The sequence below is a fragment of the Pseudopodoces humilis genome, chromosome 9, assembly GCF_049639895.1.
Source record: "Pseudopodoces humilis isolate 2021_Gansu_Grassland_sample_001 chromosome 9, ASM4963989v1, whole genome shotgun sequence".
Lineage (NCBI taxonomy): Eukaryota > Metazoa > Chordata > Aves > Passeriformes > Paridae > Pseudopodoces > Pseudopodoces humilis.
Genome location: NC_142208.1, coordinates 34,137,807 through 34,156,421, shown reverse-complemented (window position 1 = coordinate 34,156,421; position 18,615 = coordinate 34,137,807). Strand labels below are relative to the sequence as shown.

The window sequence follows — 18,615 nt, the reverse complement described above, 5'->3', positions numbered from 1 at the left end:
CTCTAGTTGCTAAAAAAAGCTTTTGCTCCAGTTTCTCAGTGGCCAGAGGCGCTCGCACCCTCACAGAGCAAATAAAAATAAAGGAATCACAAAGGCAACGTTTCTGCTCACTGCAGGGGGAGAGAGGAGAGAAGATTCCATTTCAGGCTTTTCTGAAGTCGTTTCAGCACTGATTAGGGAAGTTGGAGTTATCCTTGACACGAGGCTTTTGAAATGTGGCTCAAAAAATCAACTGAGTAACCAGGCAGGGAAATGTTATCACAGAAACAGCTTCAGATTAGAGAAGTCACAAGGAGGGAGAATGTGGACAACTAAAATAAAATTATTACTGTGCTCTTTTTCCCTGCTGCTCTTCCAGCAGGAGGACGTTATTGGGAAAATCTCCCTGGTTTCCCCCTGTTTGTCCCCAGTTCACCATTGCCTATCCAATAAATTCCAGAATGAATTTACAAACGTTCCCAAAATAAACAGGAAGCTAAACCCAGTTGTAGTGTTTATTTCTGTCTAAAAGGCATTTTAATATGTATTTATCTCCTGAAATAACTGAATTCCTCTGCTACGAGAAAAAAAAACACAAAAATCCCAACCTTGAGGGAAAGAATCCAAACAACTGAATAAGAGGAACAGAAAAGAAAAAAAAAAAGAAAATGGGCAAAACGCCTGGAGAAAACTCTGCTTTGATTTTGAGACATGGGAATAAATGGGAAAAAAAAAATATTCAGCTAACCCTTCTTTTAATCAAAACATCTTCCATCTCGTGTGCAAATTTCAACAGCTGAGAAAGCATCCTACTCAATCTCCCCAAAGTGGTGTCAGCATGTTTTATGTAAATACTGCTTAACAAGGGATGGGTGTTGGCTGCAAACATTTTCAGGTTCTGCTTTAGGAGCTCTGGATCAACCTCTGGATTGGAGGAGGAGTTGGAATTCTGGAGAGGAAAACAGGAGATGTGCACAGAGGAAAGCTTTTGGGTTTTTTCCCCCTTTAAATATATCAGGATGTATTTGTTAATGAGGAGTTTTCAGTAGTCATTTAATAAATTAACAGGAGTGTTAATTTAGGGTGGCACAGAACATCTTGGAAACGACTTTAAACATCTGGAAGGACACTGGGGTTTGGTGACACTGTCACCCTGAAAGGATCCTGGGAGTGAGGCAGAGATGTGACACAGGAAACACAAACAGGACAAGCTCCCTGCTCTCAAATGGGATATCCAGGGAAAGCAACAAATTCCCATCAGAATTTGGGGTTTGGGCAATGCTCGACTTTCTGCCCAAGGGCACTGCTGGCCCCAGAGCCTCCTGGCACTGCTCCTTCCCAGCCCTGTGCCCTCCTCTCTGCCTCCCGGGGTTCTCCTCTCTGGCTCCACACTCACACAGCCACAATGGGAATTTTATTCTTCCTGCTCTGCTTCTCAACTTTTGTCTTCGTGTGGCACCTCCAGATACACGGCCACCACATGATGCAGCCACCTAAACCACCCCACTGCCACCTAAACCACCCCATGGCAATCCTATAACCACCTAAACCACCCCACTGCCACCTAAATCATCCCACAGCCACCTGAACCACCCCATGGCAATCCTATAACCACCTAAACCACCTCACAGCCACCTAAAGCACCCCATGGCAATCCCATAACCATCTAAATCACATCACAACCATCTTAACCACGCCACAGTCATCTAAACCATGTCATAGCAATCCCATAACCATCTAAATCACCTCATGACCATCTAAACCACTCCACAGTCACCCCACAGCCATCTGAAAGATGCCACAGCCACCTAAAAACACTGAATAGCCACCCCACAACCACCTAAAACACCCCATAATGATCTAAAACACCCCACAGCCACCCCAAAGCCTTATAAAGCACTTCATGGCAACCTACAACACCCAGCAGCCACCTCATAAGGATCAAAACCACCCCACAGCCACCCCAAAGCCTTATAAAGCACCCCAGAGCCATCCAACAGGCATCTCAAACACCCAACAGGCATCTAAAACACCCCATAGACATCTAAAACCACACCACAGCCACACAAAAACCATCTAAAATACCCCACAGCCATCTAAAACATGTCATAGCCATCTAAACCACTCTAATGCCACCTAAAAGCCATTTAAAACACCTCATACTCCCCTAAAACACCCCATAACCATCCCATAGCCCACTAAAATATCCTATAGCCACCTGGAACACCCCACAGCCACCTGGAACACCCCACAGCCTTAGGGAAATGTCCTTTTCACCATCACACAGAGCAGGCACAGCTCCCAGCACTGGAAAAGGCAGCGTGCAGCAGGTGCAGGAATACAAACAGCACAAAAACAAGCTCCAAGATCAAAGGATTTCTGTTTTCCACCTTCCTCTCTTGTCCCCCCTCCTCCCTCTGTAGCTGAGAACTCCCTCAGCCACCCTGCACCCGTGTTTGCTGTGCCAGGTCAGGAAAATATCTGGGTTAAAATAAATAAATTCATTTTAAAGTTAGGATGGCAAAAGCAAGAAGGAAACATTTCCCTGATGGGATTTACAGCCCACAAAAAAATGTTCAACATCCTCTGAGAGCAGCAGCTCAGGGGCATGAATAAGCTGAGAAGAGGCAGAAACCTGTTAACAGTTTTTGGAAGACAAATTCTTCTGGAAGATGACACTGACATAACCACATCCTTCACTCAGACAGACAAAACAATACCAGCAGCAGTTCATCTATTTCAGCTTTGGCTGTCTCCTCTGGTTAGTTTTGAACTTTTCCTGTCCAAAAAAATCTCAGTCCCATCCTGGCTCCCTGGGGACAAAAGGGAAGATAAACAGACAGGGAAGACTGGGATGGGTGAGGCAGCTCCTGATGGAGCCAGGGAAGGGCAGGTCCTGCTCTCATCCCCACCTGGAGCTCAAGGAGTGCACAGACTTCACAAGAATTTTGCCCAGTGAGATGGGAACAGAGATGGGAACAGAGATGGGAAGAGAAGCACAAAGCCCCTTCCCACCCTTCTGCAGCCTGGGATCCACATCAGATCCCTGGGAAGAGTGAATTTCCTTCAATTCCCCCTTCCACATCCCACATAATGCAACTCCACCAACACCAGAGATTGTGTTCGGTATTATTAAAGGAACATATTTTTCCATCAGCTGGAGCGATAGAAAAGCTGTTCCCAAAGCGATAACACGAGGCTGGGGATGGCAATTCCTATTTATGCTGTCCTCAGAATGTTATCAGCCTGGAGGAAAGGGAACTTCCAGATAAGCACACACAATCTCTCCTTTCTGAGGCACCCAGTTTTATCACGGGGGGTTTCTCACAATCACGCACCTCACCAGCAGGAAACGTTTGAGTATCGCCCTCATCTCCATCCTGCCAGCCTTTCCTCAACCCCAAGCACTTCAGGATCCATCAGCAAGACTCACGGAACTGTTCTGTCATTTCATGATGTACAGGAGATGTGACTTCCCCCCTACAATTGTCATTATGTGGGGCCAAGTTCACCTACAGCCTTTTCTTCCTTTAGTTTTTAGGATTAACACGATGTGAATAAACGGTTTCTCTGCCTTCCAACTTCACGTACTGATCCAAGTGGAGAGGACTTTTCCTTGTAGAAGTGCACAGGAAGGAGGACAGCATCCTCCAGAGATGCTTCAAGGAGCACAAATTGGTTCCAAGTTTGTTTTCTGTAACACTGAGGGGATGAATTAAAAGTTATTGCCCTCAGGGAGCATTTCTTGTTTGCATTTACATGAAATTTCCTTCATTTGAAGGTTTTGGGTATGTCCAACAGGGATTTGACCTTTTTTGTTTGGATGCTGCCATCACAAGACCTTCCTGCAGAAGCAAGAACCACTATTTGTCCAATGTGGGAGATGAAAACTCAGATTTGTATCAATTTCTGCTTACTTCAGCCCTTCTTCAGTACAATGATCCAAAAAGAAACAGTGAACTCTGTTCCTCCTTAAGTCATTATTCCTGCTGGCTCCAGGAGCACTCAGATGTTCCTGTTCAAAGGCTGGATAAACAGCCAAAAATCCAGATTCAAAACAAAAACTACCGGTGGGAGGCTGAAACAAAAATAGATAAAACTCCTCACAAAAATACAAGCCTCTCACTGTTCTGCAAATTCTGATGAGGAAGGAGCTGTACAACTCCAAGCTGGAACACAAAAGGGAGGTGGGTAAATCTTCAGAGAGCTCCAGGAGCTGCTCATGGCTGAGGATGACAACAGGGGCAGTGATTCCCGTCACCTCCAGACTGCCAGGACTTCCAGTGAGTGATATTTTTACAGAGAGAAGTCCACAAATGGCAGGGATTTCATCCAGAAGCAGACTGGATTCTCCATAGGCTCTCACTCCTGGAGAGTTGTGCCCAGCTTTTGGCACAGCCTCTGTTTTTCCACAAAGAAAACACCCTCTGTTGCTTCTGAAAGGCTCAAATAACAGAGCCTGTCTCCCAGATGAACTTTCCGCTCAAAAATGGGTGCTCAGATGTGCCTACACAGATGGATCCAGCCATGAACAGCACCAAGCTGGGAATCCATCAGCTCAGAAAGGCCTTGGATGCTTTTGGGCAGCCACAGCTGCTCTGGGCATCCTGTGCTAAGGCCCCACAGCCAAAAATTCCTTCCCAAAATCCCATCCAGCCCCGTCCTCTGGCACTGGGAGCCATTCCCTGGGTCCTGTCCCTCCATCCCTTGTCCCCAGTCCCTCTCCAGCTCTCCTGGAGCCCCTTCAGGCCCTGCAAGGGGCTCTGAGGTGTCTCTGGATCCTTCCGTTCTCCAGGTGAACATTCCCAGCTCTTCCAGCCTGGCTCCATCCCTCAGAGCATCTCCATGGCCTCCTCTGGATCACTGCAGCAGCTCCACATCCTTACACATAACTGTTTCATTCCCAATTCCATGAATTATTTCACAACAGAGTAAATATTTCATCCCAGAATCAGCACAAGTCTTGCTGAAATCGAGCCTCAGTTGGCTCCTGGAGGGTCCTCGTGGGCCCCGGGCAACTGAGGTCAGCTCAGCAAGAATATGCAACACATTTGTTCCATTTGTTCTGCAGAAACATCAGGACAGGAAAATGAAAACCAGCAGAATTCCCCTTTTAAATGCTCACAGTAAAAATGTTCTTGAAGACATCAGTGGCCAGGAGGTCTCTCCCAAAGAGAAGAGCTGAAAATGAGGCGTAACAAGGCCCAGACTCAGCCCACCCACACACAGGAATCACTGCTCGACATTCCCAGCAAGAAAGAGGCTCCTTCTCCTGGAATAACAACCCCAGAAAATGCCCCAAATCTGCTCAGTTGGGCTGGAGTGAAATTCAGTGTTTTCCTTGAGGGATCCTTGCCTGCTCCAGGGCACCCAGTTAACACCAAACTGCATTTCAAATAAAGCTTCACCAGGCACCCGCAGGATAAATTTGCTGATGTTACACGAGAGTGAAAGGAGAAATCATTTTGATTTGGATCTCTGGATCACAAGGCCATGATATCATTTTAGACCCCTCCAGGATCCAGGATTTTGAAGATTCCTCATCCATTCAGATCCAAGTGGAAGATCTGAAAGAGGTTTTAAAGACTTGATCCCACCTGGCCAAAAGCTCATGGACACACACTCAGGACAGTCTCAAACAACACCAGCAGAGACATTCCCAAAATAAGGAAAGCTAGCGATCCACTTGGAATTTTCTTATCCTGCCCAGGCCATCAGGTCAGATATATTAAAACCTATTTCCAAATAAAATGCAGTAGGAGCATCCCAGAGGCCCAATAACAATGTATTTTCCGTGTTGTCCCCACTTAGTTTGCTTGGAAACAAAGCACACAGATGATTTTAGCATTCCAGAAATTTATAAACAAGGGATACCTTGTTTGCTCATTCCTCCTACCGTGTTTGATGCCTGCTTGCACAACCTGGGAAAAATGAGATAAAATTAAGAGTTCTCAAGGAATCCAGAAGCAAAACAGGCTGTGGGGATTCTGTGTGGAGAAATCCTCTTTTTGGGACACAACAACACCAGGGCATTGCTGCCATAAACACGAACCTTGCTCAATTATTTAAATTTGGTCATAATTAAAATAAATTGTAAAAAGTCCAGAGTAAAGAAACACACCAACAGCACTGTCCAACCCCAAAATTCATTTTACTGCAACAATTACCGACTGCTGCTATTTACTATCCTGATACAACCAGAATGAATTCTGTATTTACCATGCCTTAAGCTTGAAGCTATTTTAAGGATCCACTATTTCCCAAATTAATTCCTATTGCCAAACATCCTGTGCTGCAATTAGACAAGAGTTACAGCTTTTAAAGACTCTGATCAAAGAGCAGCAACATGATGCAATTGTTTAGATGTTTCCAGGGAGACTTAAAAAGCCAGAAAACACCTGGTGGTTTGAAGAGGTCCTCATGGGAGCTCTTAAACACAGATCTGGAAATTACACAAATGCCTCTGTGGTCTCTGAGTGTTGTTTCTGTTCGGCTCTGCAAATTAACAGAATCTCTTTAATACCTTTGATAATTTATTAGCTCCTGCTCAGCTGCTGCAAACCCCCAAACAGCAAATCCCTGATGTCACCAATCCTGCAAAAGCATTGCTGTCTGTGATATTTACGTGCTGCATCGCTCTAATTATTGATTTGAGGTGCTGAAAGCAGCTTGGAAAGTTCCTCTTCTGCCTGAAATTGCGGTATTTTGCCATGTTTACATCCCACAGACACAATTCATCAATGCATATAGAACCAATGCGTATTTTGAACATAAAATCACAATGAAAATACCAATCCCACAAGGAATTTTTAAGAAAAGCATCACTCCCTCCCAACCTAGTGAGATTAAGAGAAAAATAAACCTCAAATCCATAAAACACAACCACAAGCCCCAAAAGAAAAGTCATCACCTGTCTTTGGCTGAGGGAAGAGGGGACTTCCCTACGCTCCTGCCTTGCCCTTCACAGGACGGGACAAATCCTTGCTGAACGGGCTCATTTTCCCCCTTGGGCTTTGTTGCTTCTGTCCCCGAGGAAAATTCCAGTTTCCCTGCAGGGATAAAGGTTCCTGTGAGCCCCGGAGGCAGCGCCCATGAATGGCTGCAGTGTTCAGTTCCAGAGCCAGTCATGCTCCCCAAGACAATTGGTGTTTGTGGCTCCTCAGGCAGCAGCCCACTGGGCATCAACAAAGGGCTGCTATCACCTCAGGGAGAAAATTCCAAGAGAAATACAATATTTTCTCCAAAAATCCACGTTTTTAGTTTCATACTGTCTCCAAAAATCCACCTTTTTTGTTTTATACTTTCTCCAAAAATCCACTTTTTTCTTTTGTTTCATATTTTCTCCCAAAATCCCCCTTTTTTGTTTCCTCCTCACACATCAAAGCGACTCTCAACAGCCACCACCAAAGCCATGGCGTGTCTCAAAATGAAAAGCAGGTGGGAAATGAGCTTAACTAAGTGAAAGCTACAGTTCAGCCACACTCAAGTCATTAAAAAACGGGGGCAGATCTTGCCCTGAAAATCAATTTTTATGGCCAAGTCTTTTATGTACATAAAGGCACATGTGCAAGGTGTTTTCTGTCTGCAGGCTCTGATTATTTAAAGCAGAAATTCAACGTCCATCGCCCTCCCCAGCTCCAGATTCTCCCCTGTGGCTGGTTATCCTGGGGAGCTGAAGAGCAGAGATGGGATCCTCCAAACCCTGTCCTTCAGGTGGGATTTTCATCCCCTCTCACCCTGGGCACCCCTCAACCCTCAGCTCAATTCCTGCCTTTCCCAAAACCTCTGCTCCCCACAAAGCCACTTCTGCCCCTGGGAACTAAAAATCAAATGATGGATTAGAAGTTTCACTTCTAATCAAATCCCCAAATCCCACCTCGCTTTATTCCAGTTCAAACCATCCATGGGCTTTCTCTAACCATTGTTATTTGTACAGAAAACACACCTGAAAAATATTTTCCTCTGTTTTGTCCTGTTCTGCTGGTTTTGATTCATTTCTTTCTGTGGTAAGAATCAATTTCTTTGTATAGACATAAATGTGTGAAATGTACATTACTCAGCACTGAAACTCTACCAGTTTATCTCCCAAACTCCTTTCCCTTTCTGAGTGAATCAAATATCTTTGAGTAATAAAATGGTCATTTCAGATGGTTAAAGGTGTCCAAAGCACTGCTGGATGGACACGAAACAGCACAAGACATGGTTTATGCTCAGCTTCAGGAGACCAGGAGAGCTGAGAGAAGGCACTGAATTAAAAAATTTCAAAATCATTGAAATTAGTTTCAAGTACATCTAAATTCAGGAAAAAATAATTTTAAATTTAATTATTAATATAAGTATAATAATTATTCTATTATTAAATTAATCATTTTAAAAACCATTTACCACACTTGTGAATAAATAATACCCAGCCAGGATTGCATTTCTAGCTGAAAAGTCACCCCAGCATGGCTTTCTCCCTTCCCCCAGCCCCTGCACAGCTGGGCAGAGTTCTGCAAACGCTGTCTGGCAGGACAGTTCCTTCCTTTCCTCCTTTCCCACGCTCCGGAGCTGGTTCCGATTTCAGCTCCCACTGATGGCCTTTGGAGTGAGGGGAAAAACCTCAGGGATGGCCTGGCCATCCTTAAATCCCATTCCAGTGAAAGTAAATTTCATTCCAGTGAATTTTATTCCAGTGAAAGTGCACGGAGCAAAAGCGCCCTGGAAGAACACGGTGGGCACCAGCACAGTATCAATTCCTGAAAACAAAAATGTAAAACTTTGGTCACTGAGAACGTTTGGAGGGTCCAGTGATTTTTCCAAGGAAATTATTCAAGTTTCTTCCTTGGAATATCCTGGTAAATGACGCCAAATTTCAAGGGTAAATAATTTGATGCAGTGCAGCAGTTCTCGAGATTCTTGAGGACAAATTACAGCTTGATTACACGAGCACAAAACTGATAAATAACTTGGGCAGTTCACCCATCAAAGTTCCTGAGGAGCCCAAAACTGAGCCCAGGATTTGAGGTTCCTCCTTGAAAAACACCCCATTATGAACAAATCAATTATCTCAACACCACAAGCTCCTAAGTCTATTTCTAATAGTTCAAACTGTGTAATGTAAATAGGTCATTATTTAAATATAGTTCTCTGTTTCCACCTTTTCCTTTCCTCTTTGCCTTCCCAGAAATATTTAAGTCTCTCCAACTTCCTCTCCCTCCACTTCTGTTGGGAAGCAGTGCTGGAGTGGGAGGTCTGTCTGTGGAAAACAGATTAGAATTAAGTGTTGGATCTGTGGCCTTGAAAGGTGCCCTCAGCTGAGTTTTTAATTTGGGCTTTTCAAGATTGATCAGCACACGTGTAATTTAAAAGCAGTTTGAAGCAGCAAGGTAGGAAGTTTGACTTCAAATTAATGAGCTTTTGACATCTGCAAACAAAATGATAACGTGAACCTATTTAAACTCAGCCCTGTGTTTAACAGGGAAAGCATCTATCATTTTAACCTGGTTACACAAAGGCTTTTCTGCTGCCATCTGAAACCTGTTCCACCACAATCCTGCTCTCAGCAGCAATTTGCAAACTTTGTTGTATCAGATTAGTAGGAAGACAGGCTGCAGATCAATTAATATCATTGAATAATTAAATGTTGTAAGTGACATTCTGCAGCATGATTGAAGACATTCATGAAAGCCAAATTTAAATTAACCAGACTCAGTCCCTGAGACATCTAAACCCATAGAACATGAGGTACAAACATTATTTATGGCTTGTTTAAATCAGGGTTTTACTGCTCAGGCCCAGCAATCCACAGAATATTCCAGCAGAAACCAAGACTAGGAATGCAAAGGAAAATAAATCCTCCAAGGACAAGCAGCAAAAACTCCAAGATTAAAGGACAAAAGACAATCAAGATGGAATTTACCAAAAGAAACAGGGTGAGGGAAGGGTTAGGAGTGAAAACTGTTCTGAAGCTGAGGAGTTATAGCTGTTAGTAAAGAAATATTTACAGACCCTTTATCAAATATCCTGCAAACCAGAGAGTCTGTAAGCAGGAATTTTCATTGTTGGCTTCAAGCTGTGATCACGCTTTCGTTTACCAGACTTAGATTTTCTTTTGGATGGAAAAAGTCCATGAAAAGAACCAAGGGAGGTAAGAAATTAGGGGCACAAATGCCAAGAGAGAAGCAGGCATGATGTGAACCTCATGGCCCCTCCTTTGGGAATTCAGACAGGACTGTGGCACCTGTGGGGTTCAGCATCACAGACAGGGAAATACCAGTTCTTACAACCACCCCAAACTGAAACACTCCGTCCTCATCCCAACCCACATCCATGGGAAAGGGGGTCTGGAACCATCGAGTTCCCAGTTCACCCCAGACTGCCCCTGCTCTGCTGCTCTTCAAGGGGCACCAGGATGATCCACAGCAGCTCCAGCTCCTCCAGAAGTTATTCCAGGTGGAAGAGATCGATTTTGGTGGAAGGGAAGACAACTCAAAGCCCAGAGCAATCAAAGGAACACCCAAGCAGCAGGAAACCTGGAACTGATTGAGCTCAGGAGAGTGAGATCTTGCCATGGATGTGCAGTGGGGTATTTCATTCTAAAACATTTTCTCCAGAGCAACAAAACTTTCAAGTGGGAGGTTTATCCTCCAGCTGCCCTGATTATTGTGTCCTGATCTTTCAGGAGTGACATGAGTAACACACTTTTCACTTCTTCCCTTGTGAATCTGTGCTTTGCTGTCTCTTTACAATTCCTTGTCCTACTGAAGCAAAGCCTTTCCGAGTCCTCGTTCTTCCCGGTGGTTCGTGCTGCTGCATCCCTGTTTGTGTGTTATCTTCAGGGAACAGCTGTTCTTGGCACAGCTTCTTCCAGCTGCTGGAGCATCCTCACACTCCTGTGGGAAAGAGCTGCCTCTTCCCAACACAGGAATCCCAAAATTGTCACTTCTCTTGCTGTTTTTTTTTTTTTTTTAGTTTATGTCTTATCTCACCTCAGCCTTACAGTTTTGTTTTTTGGTTTTACCTGCTCAGATCTCTCATTCTTACCAAAAAAAATTATTGTTGTACATTCGAAAAAGGGAATCTTGGGTAAGACAAGCTTTCAGGCCTGAGCACTTTTTCTTTTTTACAGAGGGGATAAAAGTGATAGAAAACCCCAGGAGTGAGTTGTTGTACATTTCCCAGTGAACAATCCACCATCACTGCAAGCCACAAACTAATCCAGCAAATTTCTTCCCAGTTTTATTTCTCCCCTCAGCCAGGAAACACCTTTGAACACAGACAGATCTCTGTGAGCAGATTTTACTTTGCCATTTCAGCAGTGAGTCAGTGCCAGCAGCCAAAGGGAAAAGGGCATTTTTGGGGCAGGGGATGTCACTGGTGAAGAATCCTCTGCAGGAAACACGGATGATTTGGCCAGACAGAGGGATATCAGGGATGGAATTATTATTATACCTGCAGCAAGTCAGCTGAACGTGCCTTAAAAACACAGTCCATGATGTGAATAACTCAGAATTAAATCCTGTACAAACACTTCAACAAAATGCTGCTGCTGAGCTCCTCCTAATTGCTGCCTTATCAGGATCTCATTTCAGCTCTGGCTTACACAAGTATTAAATGTATTTGTACAACAAACCTGAAGGGATATTGACATTTCAGCAAGAATTTTGGAATAAATACAGGCAGTTTTTTTTTACTATGAACACTTGGAACGTTTGGGATTGTATAATTCAGATCAGACAGGGCAAAAGCAATTAACAAGTAACACCAGGATGAAAGCCTGTGCAGAAAGGTGCAATGAGTAAAAAATACAAGATCAGAGTTAAAAAAGATGCAGGAATCCTGCACAGAGCATTCAGCCCAAATTCTGCTGCATCACATCACAAATCAGCTCAAGCAGCACCCGAATCATTCCCTGAGCCAGCTCCGAGCCCATAAAACCAGAGTCACATCCAGGGGAGCCATAAACGCTCCACCAAGACCACGCAATTCCAAACTCCTTAATAATTAATGGATCCAATTCACACCACTTTCCATGCCGGGCACAGAACGATATTGCAGCTTACAGAGGGATTCTGCTGCCATTAATATTGCAGCAGGAGATCAATAATGAAATGCCCGTCAAGGAGCAGAGAGCTGCTCGCTGCGGACAAGCAAGGAGCATCCCTCAGGCCTGGCTGCTCCTCTGCTGCTTCCCAAGCTGCAGGGGTGCTGCAGAACTGCAGCCTCCTGGAAAAAATGCAGCCTCCCTGGGAGTGCTGGATGAGGAGCAAGTGACAGAGACGGAGTCTGATTCACCAAACCCATCCCATTGTGCTGTTCCCACCACGCTGCTTGTAAAGGAAATACGGTCCCTTCCTGCCAGCCCCCCTGGAATAAGGATGGAATTGCAGCGTCTACCCAAAACATCTGTTTTCAACCTCTTCTCCTGAGAAATTTTCGTTGTGTGTCCAGATACAGAATAATTCACTTAAAATTCCCATGTAAAGGCAGGTTTTTTCCACCAAAACATCCCCATCATTCATTGCTGATGGCCTTCGAGTGCTCTGACACCACCCACGGGATCTCCACCTGCTGCTAAGCCCTGCCATAAATCCATGCTGAGGGATATTTCAGAAACAGAGACTGAAACACGGCATCACATTCACAAAATGCCAACATCACTCCCAGGAGGGACCAACACAATCCTCAGGTTTTCTTTATGATTGAACCATTTTCCTGCAGAAGCTCCCACTCCTCCAGCGATCAGGGTGGGCTCTGTGTGCTCCCAGCAGCACGACAAACAATCATTATTCCTTGGGATCTCCCTGCTTTTCCTCCTCCACAGCATCCCATGCTTGGCCTTGTTTTTTATTTTCCACTGCAGCTGACCTGCTCCAAAACCTTGCACAAATGTACCTGGCATCACCAAGCATGAAGAACAGAAACACTGCTGATAACAAGAACTGGAGAGGGGTTTTGGATAAGGACATGGAGTGCCAGGACAAGGGGGAATGGCTTTAAACTGAAGGAGGGGATATTTAGATGGGATATTGGGAAGGAATTCCTGGCTGTGAGGGTGGGCAGGCCCTGGCACAGGCGCCCAGAGCAGCTGGGGCTGCCCCTGGATCCCTGGCAGTGCCCAAAGCCAGGCTGGAGCAGCCTGGGATAGTGGAAGATGTCCCTGCCATGGCAGGGATGGGCTTTGAGGTCTCATCCAAGCCAAACCCTTCTGTGTTTCTGTACCACGTGGATCTGACTCTCAGAAAACACCAAGGACATCTGTGACAGGGCAGAATTGCGCTGACTTCCTCCAGCTCTATTTCACTTGGCAGTTTGTCAACTCCTGTCCAGTCATTTTTCTTCACAAAACCTCTTAAACGAGTGAGAAAAAGGTCACCAAGTACAGGAACAGAGCTCTGCTGGAGCACACTGAAACCAGCTCAGTTAATAACACAGCTCTGCAGCTCTGGTCTTGACACCAACAGCTCCAGAAACCAAACAGACTCCAAAATCCTCCTCCCCTGCTGTCACCTCCCAGCTGGGAAGGTGCAGGAGTTCACCCTGCGCAAGGCAAGGAGCAGCTCTGCCCTCTCTCCCAGCTCCGTGGGAACCTGCTGAGTTCCCTGAGTGGGACAGGAAGGTTTTGCACAGATATTGAACCTGCTGAGTCCCCCAGCAATCCTTTCCCAGCTTCCCATCATTGCAGCTCACACGGCGCATTCCGGGCACCACCCAGGAGCTGGGAATGCCCTGGAGGGTGAGGGAAGAAGACTGAGAAAATTCAGGGATTTAAGTCAGCCCTTACTCAGAGATGAAAAACCTTGACTGGGTTTAAGAGATAAATAACCATAAACATGTGAGGTAGAAAGCAAGGAAAAAAAACAAGATATAAACACGAACTAGGACCAAAATGTGCTAAAATTCCCCACTTAACACTCGAGGAGAAATTCCTGCAGCCCAAACAGCCCCAGCACCCTGCTTTAGGTACATGAAGATGTCTGGGTTTATTAAAGGTGTCAGCAAAGCAGGAATTGGGTTTTGCTCTGTGCTTGGGAGAATCCCTGCATTTCAGGAACGCAGAGCACGGCAGTCACAGCACAGCAATCCCTTTCTTTGGGAACGCAGCAAAGCAATCACTACGCCCACACCATTGGGTTTCTCACATTATTCTCTTTCCCTTCTTCTCGCACATTTCTGAGCTCGCTCCACACATTTCAACTCCTTCCGGCACTTGACAAAACAAATGTTTTCAGCTGAATTCCCTGTGCTCGGCTGATCCATCACCCCCCAGGGGATGTTTGCATCCACACCAGCTCATCCTGGGCACCTCAACCTGTTCCATTCCCTTTTCTGCCCAGAGCCATCACCCCAAACACAAAGCAGACACAGATTTCCCCATGATCTCCTGTTACCCCCACCAAGATTCCTCTCAAAGCCCAAATTCCACCTGATCAAGAGCAAGACCAAGCCAGTCCCCCCAAACCACCTAAAACTTCCCGCTCCAAGGCTTAACTGGTTTCATTTATCCCCCAGCAAAGCCAAGTGGGGGATCACGTACCTCCAGGATGAGGAAAGCACATTTTATGCAGAATTAAATCTCTTCTAAACTACACCCAGCTTCCAGCTGAACGTCATTAGTTTTCATCAGAAAAGTTATTTTATTTATTTACTTACCAGCCCCAAGCATGCACAGAAGGTACAACTGTCATGCACTTAAAAAAAAATACTTTTTTTTCGATTCTCCGCATCTTTATTTCTGCTTCCCACGGATTATAACATCTTAGGGGGAAAAATAAATCTCAAAAAAAGAAAAAAGCTCGATAAGTGCTGTCTTTTCTTTCAACTCTGCAGTGTCTACCCCATCCAAATCAGACACAGCTGAACACACAGCAAATCTCTTCATGCTATGGAAATAAGCCACATGGAGAGGAACCTCACTGAAAAATTGGGAAAAAAACCCAGGAGACAGCCTTTCACAATTAGACAACACTGTTTCATCCCACAGCAAACACCCAGTAACCCTTTCCACAAAGCCGCGAGTAAAAGAAAAATAAAATCCCGTGATGGGAGGCAGTGAAAAGCCACGTGAAAGCCAACTAATAAATGGAAATAGAGGGAGTTTGAACAACACCAGCCTTGACCGTGGCAGACCTGAAGAGTTCGTCCGCAGCCGCCGGTCCCGCTCTCTTCAGGAGGAGCTGGATGGGAACCGACGGCAGAAAATCGCTTTTAAAGGCGCAGCCCGGGCGCCAGCAGCATCCCGGGAGCGGGGCAGAGCCGGGGGAGCACAGCTGGCAGGGATGCAAGGGCATGCCCAGGGATGCTGAGGATACCCAGGGATGCTGAGGATACCCAGGGATGCTGAGGATACCCAGGGATGTGCAGGGATGCGCGGGGAGCCGCCGTGCCCTTGTCCCGCATCTCCCGGGCGCCGCGCGGTCCCAGCCCCGCCGAGGAGCCGCGGCCGCCGCTCCGCCCGCCCGGCGCTGTCCCCGCGGTGGGATCGACACCGGGATGGGGCTGCCGGGATGGGGTTACCGGGATGTCAGTACCGGGATGGGGCTGCCGGGATGGGGTTACCGGGATGGGGATACCGGGATGGGGATACCGGGATGTCAGTACCGGGATGTCGCTACCGGGATGTCAGTACCGGGATGTGAGTACCGGGATGTCAGTACCGGGATGTGAGTACCGGGATGTCAGTACCGGGATGTCGCTACCGGGATGTGGCCGCGCTGTCGCGCTGGCTCCCAGGGCCGGCCCCGGGCAGCGCCGCGCTCTCCCCGCCCGTGCCCGGCTGGGCAGCGCCAGAACAAGCGGAGCCACCCGGAGCCACCGGGAGCCACCCGGAGCCGCTCCCGGCACCTGCGGCCGGCGGCATCCCCGCTCCCCGCTCCCTCTCTCGCTCCCTCTCTCACCTGCGCGGCTGTGGCGGCTCCGGGGGCCGCTGGCGGCGCGGCCGGGCCGGCCGGGCAGGCTCTGTGGGCCGGGGCGGCGGCTCCCGGCAGGAAATTTCCCTTTGGCCGCCGCCTCCTCCCGCCGCCGCCGCCGATCCCCCTCAGCCCCGGGGCGCGGCGCCGCCTGGCGGGCACGGCTCCCACTGCAGCGGGAGCGGGGCCGCGGCCTTGGGGCTCTGTCACCGCCACGGCAGCGACGGCGACAGCGACACCGACAGCGACAGCGACAGCCCCGGCACCGCCAGCACCGCCCCTCGGCACACGGCGGCCGGGCGCCCCGCTCCCTGCCCAGCTCCCCCCGGGCTCCTCCCAGAGCGCCCGGCGCTAGGGATGCCGCACCTGCCCTCATCCCCAGCCCGGGATGCCGGAGTCTCCCCCGGGATGCCGGAGTCTCCCCGGGGATGAAGGAGTCTCCCCCGGGATGCAGGAGTCTCCCCTGGGATGCCGGAGTCTCCCCCGGGATGCAGGAGTCTCCCCCGGGATGCCGGAGTCTCCCCTGGGATGAAGGAGTCTCCCCCGGGATGCAGGAGTCTCCCCCGGGATGCAGGAGTCTCCCCCGGGATGAAGGAGTCTCCCCTGGGATGCAGGAGTCTCCCCTGGGATGCCGGAGTCTCCCCTGGGCACACGGACCCTCCAGGGTCTCTCTGTCCTGCCCGCCCGGGCTGTGCCCTGCCCGCCCTGGGGGGACGCACCTGCGGCTGGCCGTGCCCAGGGACCCCTCCAGGGACCGCCGAGCCGGCCGGGGAGACCCGAAATAGGAAGGGCAAGTGGGAAAGCAGGGCAGGGAGGAGGGGATTACCGGGAATCAGGAGTCAGGGCGGCTCAAGGCACATCGCGCTGCCTCTTGGCTCCAGTCCCTGCTCCGCACCTCTCCCGGAGCCAGAGGAGCCTCCCAGCAGGACAAGTCCCTGTTCCAGGAGGGATCCCAGGCATCTGGAAAGTCTTTCCCAAAGATTCTCTGCGTTACTCTCAGACCCCACCCCGTTTAAGTTTTCCAAAAGACGTCCCAGAGCAAGAAGAGAGTCCCAGCAGGAGAAATCTCTCCTCCAGGAAAGATATTAAAAGTCTTTCCTAACCTTCATCAGACTCCGGATTACTTCAAACCCCAAGTGCCCATGCACACCGTGTTTAAGTTGTCCAAAAGATGTCCCAGAGCAAGAAGAGCATCCCAGCAGGAGAAATCTCTCCTCCAGGAGGAATCCAAGCAATCTCACTAAACTTTCCCGACCTTAATGGTTCTCCATGCTATTTTCCACACCCCCACTCCCATGCACGCAATATTTAGATGCTCCAAATGATGTCACACAATCAGGGGGTGGAAAGGAGAAAAATAAAAAAAAAAAAAATCAGAACATCTGTGAGTATTTGTGTCTTCTGCAGGAAACTTCATCAGGGCCTAATTACGTCCCTTTGGCATCGTGTTGACAAGGAAACAGCGATTTAGGGGGAGGTTAAAATTCAGTGAGCAGACACAGCAGCTCAAGAGGGCACAGCACCAGGGAGGAGCTGGATTTTAATGAACGTTTTTGCAGATCAAATGACTGCAAGTCAGCGATTTTCTCACTGGGAACCGCTTTGCGAGGAATTGGATATTAATTTAAATCAGTGCTTAAAGCCAGGTGATAAAATAAATAGAATTATTAGAGGTGTTGGACAAAATGACCAAGTTTTCTATTAGTGCAGGAATTAAAGATACTGTTAGGCTGTGTGGTCTCAAAATTAATTAGTCATGAGACAGAAATGGGAAGCCAAGTTGTACAATAAAGTTTTTAATACATTATTTGGTGTGAAGGGATTTGCTGGAGGGAAGGGGAATATCTAGATCAGTTGTGCAATTGTGAAATGAAGTTGTAAAAAGAGCTTTGTCCAATCTTCCACACTCAGGGCCATAATTGATGATTATATTGATAATTTAGCCTCGTTAGTGCCCAACTCTGCGTCCTCCCAGTCTCATCCAGGATGCTCCAAGGCCAGGTTTATGCCACTTGTGTTTTCCAGGATATATTAACGAGCTGGAGCCAACAGCCTGAGTTTAATTTTTAGTTGGCTGCAGAAAAACAACCTGGGGTGATGCTCTCTGATAGACAGCTTCAACCAGAAATCCAGATTTAAAGTCCAGGAGTGGGGATCTGAAGGATGAAAGGTGTAGAAACTGAATTTCAGATCTCTCCAGACATGGTCTGAAGGGAATTTTTGCAGCTGAGAAATGAGGATGCTGGGGGATTTGTAGCCATTTAGCAGCAATTTCATTACCTTGACAGAAGGAAGACAGAAGCTGTACCAAAAAAATAAATGTAAGGAAGTGGAAGGCTGAAATGTTGTGAAAAATAACAACGAGCAGATGATCCCACATTTATCCCAATACTGGGATAATCCAGTATCCAACAGGGACTTTTCTTCCTGCACCTCACAGCCCACTGCTCAGGTGTCTTTTCCTCTCTGTCCATCACAAATCAAACCCCTCTCAGCAGTGGCAGCTCTTTGGCAGCCGTTGCACCTTTGCTTCCAATTTTCCAGGGATGCTGCAGGGCCTCCCACGGCTCCTGGCTGGCCCCAGCCCCTTCATCCCCTCCTTGGGAGGAACATTATTCCAGCAGAATGGCTGGGAGCTTCACCAGGAGCAATTCCAGGCCCTCTGCTCCTCTCTGGTACAGAGAGGTGTCTCTGCTTCAAGCTCAGGGAATAAATGATAGGAAAAAGGCAATATTTGAACACCAAC

At 47.6% G+C, this 18,615-nt stretch overlaps 1 protein-coding gene across 3 annotated transcripts in view; it reads right to left on the bottom strand.

Annotated features, from left to right (window-relative positions):
* The window catches only part of PTPRE (protein tyrosine phosphatase receptor type E), an 85,244-nt gene extending 69,280 nt beyond the window's left edge, over positions 1 to 15,964 (bottom strand). The window contains exon 1 of one of the 3 annotated variants that reach the window (XM_088059575.1): positions 15,858 to 15,964. The gene's annotated coding sequence lies outside the window, so the exon portion shown is untranslated. Of the gene's footprint in view, positions 1 to 6,889; positions 6,992 to 15,090; positions 15,112 to 15,857 lie in introns of those variants that run through there. The other 2 variants (XM_088059578.1, XM_088059576.1) reach the window with 2 other exon arrangements.
* Between the last annotated feature and the right edge of the window lie 2,651 nt (positions 15,965 to 18,615).